Raw genomic sequence first — 6,914 nt, forward strand, 5'->3', positions numbered from 1 at the left:
GAGGAGGTGTAGAGGAGAGGAGGTGTAGAGGAGAGGAGGTGTAGAGGAGAGGAGGTGTAGAGGAGAGGAGGTGTAGAGGAGAGGAGGTGTGGAGGAGAGGAGGTGTAGAGGAGAGGAGGTGTGGAGGAGAGGAGGTGTGGAGGAGATCATTTGAAGAAGGAAGAGGATATTCTTAAAAATGAAAACAACTCAATAGTCATTGCCCCTTGGACCGATGGCACCACTTCAGAATGAACCAAGTGTAATGACCACTTCCTGTGTGTCCATATTCTAGCTTCTAGAACTTCCTGTTAACTTTGAACTCTGACCCTGCCACCGGCCCACTAGCTCAGTTAACCCCGGCTCCAGACCCAGCTTTAGCCCAAACCCACCAGTACTGCCACACTGCCTTGGCAAAACACAGTCCCAACCAACATATAGGTTCATTTAGTGATACTGCCATGATCCTCAAAGGGAGGGATAGAGAGATGGAGGGATAAAGAAACACATAAAGAGAGAGAGAAACAGAAGTGGGGTAGAAGGGGAGACAGACAGGAAGAGAAGAAAAGAGTATTAGAGAAGAAGTGAGGGATGGGATGATCGATACAGCAGATGAAAGTAAGGTGTGTGTGTGTGTGTGTGTGTGTGTGTGTGTGTGTGTGTGTGTGTGTGTGTGTGTGTGTGTGTGTGTGTGTGTGTGTGTGTGTGTGTGTGTGTGTGTGTGTGTGTGTGTGTGTGTGTGTGTGTGTGTGTGTGTGTGTGTGTGTGTGTGTGTGTGTGTGTATATAAGTGCTCCTCTCTCTTTGAGGAACCCGTTGAATAATGAATCAGAGCTTGTAGGGTATTCACTCCAGTGTCTTTCCACGATGCCAGAACACTGCCTGAGACATGAAACAGAAAGAGAGCATCTATAATTGACTGCTTTGTTTATGCTTGACGGTGGCAGCAAGGCAAAATCCACAGCAACAGTGGCATGGGAAACTCAAACTAACATGTAGGGATTTTTTCCCCCCATCATTTTGGCCCACAACAAGCATGTTTAAACTAGAATTTGAAGAATATCAATGGCTGATCTGGTGTCAGGCCTTGGGGGAAAGGGAAGTCGAAGTGTTTTTATCTCACCATCTTCACTAAGTTACTCAGGGCCATTGGTCTGTCCAGACGGATCCGTGGAACAGAACTCAGTGTAGAGGGGAGACAGGGTAGAGCGGACCTGACTTCCGTATTACTGTAGAGACAGAGATCACTGAGAGCAGAGATGAGCCCTGTGTCCCAATCAGAAAAGCCCAGTAGGACAGCATTAGGAACAGAGCCCAGTGTAGAGGGAGAGGAGACTGAAGGAGGCATGGTAGGTCCTTACTGTAATGTGTTAGGACAGCTTTAGATTGAATCAACAAGCCTCACCCAGCAACAGATGTCCCAGAGAACACTTTTAGAGGGTTAGAGATTGAAATGGATCCAGCTAGCTAGTGATAGAATAACAGCCTGACTGCCCCAGGCCTGAGGGGTCTGATTTAGCACAGCTTGGACTGGACCTAAATTTAACCTGCTATTTCAGGAGGATCTACACTGTGAAGCACTATTCCTAATTACAGTGTGAAACCATCAGCTCGCTGTCCAAGAGTGCAAAACCCAGGGGCTCGACTGAAAATGGTGGGTGTAATTCCATTCATGTTTGTTGCTGGGCCGTACCATTCAGGCAACAGGAAGATATATTATCAATTAAAATGTGCTGAACTGAAAATCACTCTTAAAATCAAACCGAATGGCAAGAGCTGAACAGGTAAGACACCAGTGAGGCAGAGATAGTGTGGCAGCTACTACGATATACCCTTATAGTACTGTCCCAACAATAGTAGCCAACTATATATGTGCAGACACAGTATTTGTATATCGTGGAAATAGGTGTGGTGCACATGAATGTGTTTTTTAATGATATATTATTAGTGTAGAGTTTGAGACTATAGAAGAGCACATATAGATCAGTGTTCTTTAGTGGGTCACTTCAATGACTCAGTCTGGGGCTGGTACACAAAACATCCCCTCTGGCACCATAGCACCCTCGTACCCTAGGATTTCTTTATTTTATTTATTTATTTAACCTTTATTTAACTAGGCAAGTCAGTTAAGAACAAATTCTTACTTACAATGACGGCCTACACCGGCCAAACCCTGGACCAATTGTGCACCGCCCTATGTAGGATGTAAGGGTTAGGGTGCATGGCACAGGGGGGTGAGAGTGAAGTGAGCCCGTATTCAACACAGAGTGTTTGTCCCAAATGGCACCCTATTCCCTAAATAATGCACTACTTTTGACCAGAGCCCTATGGGGTCAACGAATGCGGCCTGCAAGGGAGATTGGCAGCGTGGACAATGGTGAAATGTCTTGTCTGGTAAGTTCTAGTTGTGGTTTGAAGTTGAACCTGAGCAAGTCATTGTAGCTGATAGTCATTTTTATGCCAAGGTAGGTGAAGGGGCCCTTGGTAATTTTAAAAGGAATTCCATCAAAATTGCACTACATACTGTGTCATTCACTTGTTCAGGTTTGGCTTGTAACCAGAGATCTTGCCGAATTCATATCCCACGTATCTATAACCGGGGGGACTGTACTGTGAGGGTTCAAAATAAACAACAGAAGATCACCCGCATACAATGAAAGTTTGTGATTTACGCCGGCCCTTTGGTCCCTGGTCAAAAAGTAGTGCACTGAAATAGGGAATAGGGTGCCATTAGGACTGACCCTGAGCTCCGCTTACGGGGCGAGGCTTTGATGTCTTCGGCCCTAGATCCCTTTAAAACCACACTGAGCCGGGACTATCACGTCCAGGACCCACTAAAACAGAGCCACATGTCCAATGACCATGGAGTAGAAGTAAAACAGTCCCAAATGGCACCCTATTCCTTATATAGTGCACTACTTTAGACCAGAACCCTATCAAAAGTAGTGGACTATTAGGGAATAGGGTGCCATTTGAGACGTATACTTTATCTCTATGGACCACAGGGTCTGTCTGACCCTGCAACACCTCTAACCAGTACATACAGGACAACATTTCAATGACCACATCACCTCTACTATCATAACATAGAATTGTCGGCCAATGGTCATTGGATATCGGGGCTCATTTTAGTCTTTATGGACCCTGGATTGAGGCGACTCAGTGAGACGTGTGCATGTTTACATATCACTTTTCATTTAAGGGAAATGATTTTCAATTTTAACTGTTATAATTATGTGTATATAGATATTTGTTTATATATTTTATCTGAAGTTACACCACCGCATGCCTGCTGAAACAAAGGAGACAAAGAAATGTCTGTCTGCTTGAGGAGAGACCACGCTGATTGTTGCAACCCCCTCCTTCAAGCTATGACCTGTCCTGCTGTCGGGTCACATTAGCTGTCCAACCCCCTCCTTCAAGCTATGACCTGTCCTGCTGTCGGGTCACATTAGCTGTCCAACCCCCTCCTTCAAGCTATGACCTGTCCTGCTGTCGGGTCACATTAGCTGTCCAACCCCCTCCTTCAAGCTATGACCTGTCCTGCTGTCGGGTCACATTAGCTGTCCAACCCCCTCCTTCAAGCTATGACCTGTCCTGCTGTCGGGTCACATTAGCTGTCCAACCCCCTCCTTCAAGCTATGACCTGTCCTGCTGTCGGGTCACATTAGCTGTCCAACCCCCTCCTTCAAGCTATGACCTGTCCTGCTGTCGGGTCACATTAGCTGTCCAACCCCCTCCTTCAAGCTATGACCTGTCCTGCTGTCGGGTCACATTAGCTGTCCAACCCCCTCCTTCAAGCTATGACCTGTCCTGCTGTCGGGTCACATTAGCTGTCCAACCCCCTCCTTCAAGCTATGACCTATCCTGCTGTCGGGTCACATTAGCTGTTCAACCCCCCCAACCTATCCATTTCTTAAAAACCCATGACCTTGTGTGTTTATTTGTTGTGTTTCCCCATTGGTAGCTAGCATAGCATGTTGATAATTCTGTGCTAGAACAGGACAGTGTTGGTTTGTCTTAGGTCAAAAGGAGAGAGACTTCCCAGGAGAAATGTCCACTATTGCTGCCATTTTGTGACTCATCGTCAGAAGATGGAAGGGGGATGCCCGACACAGAACTCAGAACTCTAACCTATCAGACTATTAATCCTCAATGTTTGTGTCACTCAGTCACCACTCATCTCCAATCCGGTCATCAGAAAATGATCAATAGCCTTAACTAACAAACAAACACACACAAGGGGTCTCTAGTGCTTTTTCTGCCAGGACACAACAACGACGGGACACTGACGAAGAAGAAGTTAGTAAAAAGAACAATGATAATGAACTCTCTGTCTCTGTGTTGCAATAACCCACTGCCATCACTAACCAGCTGCCCGATCCATAACCATTACTGCCTATCGGGATGGGCCCCCTCCACCCACTTCTAAGAGAATTTGGTTTAGCCCAGGTTGTCAACAACCACTGTAGAATGTGGCCTCTGACCATCATAGAAACACCAGGGAGGACTGGACTGAGGCCATCCATTATCATGTTGACAGACAGTGGGTGCATCCTAAATGGCATCCTATTCCCAATTAAGTGCACTACTTTTGACCGGAGCACTTTGTGGTCCCTGGTCAAAAGTAGTGGACTATAGGGAATAGGGTGCCATTTGAGTCGCCCTCCATGTTGCAGCAGGGATTTCTATGTACTGCACCTCAGCCACTGTTATAGCCATAGTGTGTGTCTGTGTCCATGTACATGGTGATCATGATGTGACTCTGCCTCTGAGGTGACCTAGAAGAGGGATATATCAAATAAACCAATAATGATGATAGTATACACAGTCTATTACAATTAGGATAGTTTAATTTACCACCATTACATATCCACACTCTTCCACTGAATTGAGACAACCAGATGCATAAAAGGGCTCCAAGCATGTCATTTAGAATATGGCCAATACATTGCTGCATTTTATGCAGTATACCAGTTTGGATAATTTAAATGGAGCCAAAGACGGTCCTCATCACCATCCTCCCCATGTGAAACTATTGTCCCCTTGTCTCCACTGTCCCTCCTGACCTTGGTCTTTTCGACCTTCAGAGACTCACAGATGCAGTGAGGTTTATCGTGCTGTCACTGTTGTTGGTGTCGTCCTATTCTTAGGCCTGGGCAGATTAACTTACAGTATTGAGTGACACTAGTGGCCGGGACAGATGCAGTCGAGCTAGAGCCATGCATACAGTCTATATCATTCCCGAGTGTGATGTTCCACATGTATGTTTAAACCCATGGGCCTGTTGTGTTTACCATAGAAATAGCATAGCAATTTGATTGGTAAACTCATGGGTACACTCAAAATGGCTGCCAGTCCACTCATTATGGCATCATTGACTTGAATGGGGAGGCCCCGTTCTACTTATTCTAGTTATGTGGTGTTTACCCCCTCAGGGTCAATGTGGTATGTATGTATGTAGCTGTCCATATGCCTGTAGCGCGCGGCGAGGGTCAAGGGCAGACTGTGACAGTAGACCCTGTGATTGGACAAAAAGAAGACTGTAAATCAATATTCTCATCTTCTGCCCTAGCTGGGTTTATCGTCTGTCTGTTGCCCTCGCCGTTGTGTTTGTTAGCTGTATGTTGGACAAAAGAATAATCAAATAAACAAAGAGGATGAATATGCTATGCACACTGTTGGGTTATATTTGGTGATATGGTCCAATGAGATGTTTGTTCTTCTATTTTTTATTTTTTTATTAGCATCTCCATTAGCCGACGCCAATGGCAACAGCTAGTTCTGTTCTCCACAACATTGCCACACACAGAACACACACACACACACACACACACACACACACACACACACACACACACACACACACACACACACACACACACACACACACACATCTGGTTCTGTCTTCTACTTAAATTGATTAGAGTTCAATTGAATCGGACATTGTTTAGCTTTTTTGTTAATAATTAAAAAACATAAAAGCTCCAAGTGGCCCAGCGGTCTAAGGCACTGCATCTCAGTGCTTGAGGCATCACTACCGTCGGCAGGTAGCGGCAGGTAGCCTGGCGGGTAGGAGCGTTGGACCAGCAACCTTTTGGTTGCTGGATCGAATCCCCGAGCTGACAAGGTAAAAATCTGTTAACAACGAAGATGTGGATGTCAATTAAGGCAGCCCCCCTGCACCTCTCTGATTCAGAGGGGTTGGGTTAAATGCCCTTGACACATTTCAGTTGAATGCATTCAGTTGTACAACTGACTAGGTATCCCCCATTTCCCTTACAGACCCTGGTTCAATCCTGGGCTGTATCACAACTGGCTGTGATCGGGAGTCCCATAGGGCGGTGCACAATTGGCCCAGCGTGGTTAGGGGAGGGTTTGGCCAGGGTAGGCTGTCATTGTAAATGAAGAATTTGTTCTTAATTGACTTGCCTAGTTAAATGAAGGTTAAATACAACTACTAAATGTTGATGATAAGGAGTGGCAGGAGGAATGCGGTTTCAACACAGGCCACTCATCATGATCACGGAGACCAATATTACTCTGTATCTTTATTGTGAACAAAGCAATGTCAAGCTCTAACAACTTGCTTCTGTTGTGAAGCAGAGGTACTAGTAAAATGACTTTATCTATATTGAAACATAGATACAGTGGGAAATGCATAGGCTGCAACACACTAACGAACACACCCATAGCACTGTCTCAGTCAGATGGAGCGAAGAGAGAAGGATGTCACTTTAATGGGATTGAATGAACAAACAGCAGAAGGTCCATATCCCCCACACCCATGACACACTACTCCTTCCCACCGATCCCCTCTAGCCATGCTCCTTACCCTCAGGTCCTTCCCACCCACCCCCTCTAAGCCATGCTCCTTACCCTCAGGTCCTTCCCACCCACCCCCTCTAAGCCATGCTCCTTACCCTCAGGTCCTTC

At 45.9% G+C, this 6,914-nt stretch overlaps 1 long non-coding RNA gene across 1 annotated transcript; it reads left to right on the forward strand.

Annotated features, from left to right (window-relative positions):
- Positions 1-3: 3 nt before the first annotated feature.
- LOC139539091 (uncharacterized) lies at positions 4-5,654 on the forward strand. Its single transcript, XR_011667869.1, has 2 exons — positions 4-1,632; positions 3,252-5,654. It is a non-coding gene; the product is annotated as an uncharacterized lncRNA (long non-coding RNA).
- The last annotated feature ends 1,260 nt before the right edge of the window (positions 5,655-6,914 follow it).

This window comes from Salvelinus alpinus, chromosome 14 (assembly GCF_045679555.1).
Source record: "Salvelinus alpinus chromosome 14, SLU_Salpinus.1, whole genome shotgun sequence".
Lineage (NCBI taxonomy): Eukaryota > Metazoa > Chordata > Actinopteri > Salmoniformes > Salmonidae > Salvelinus > Salvelinus alpinus.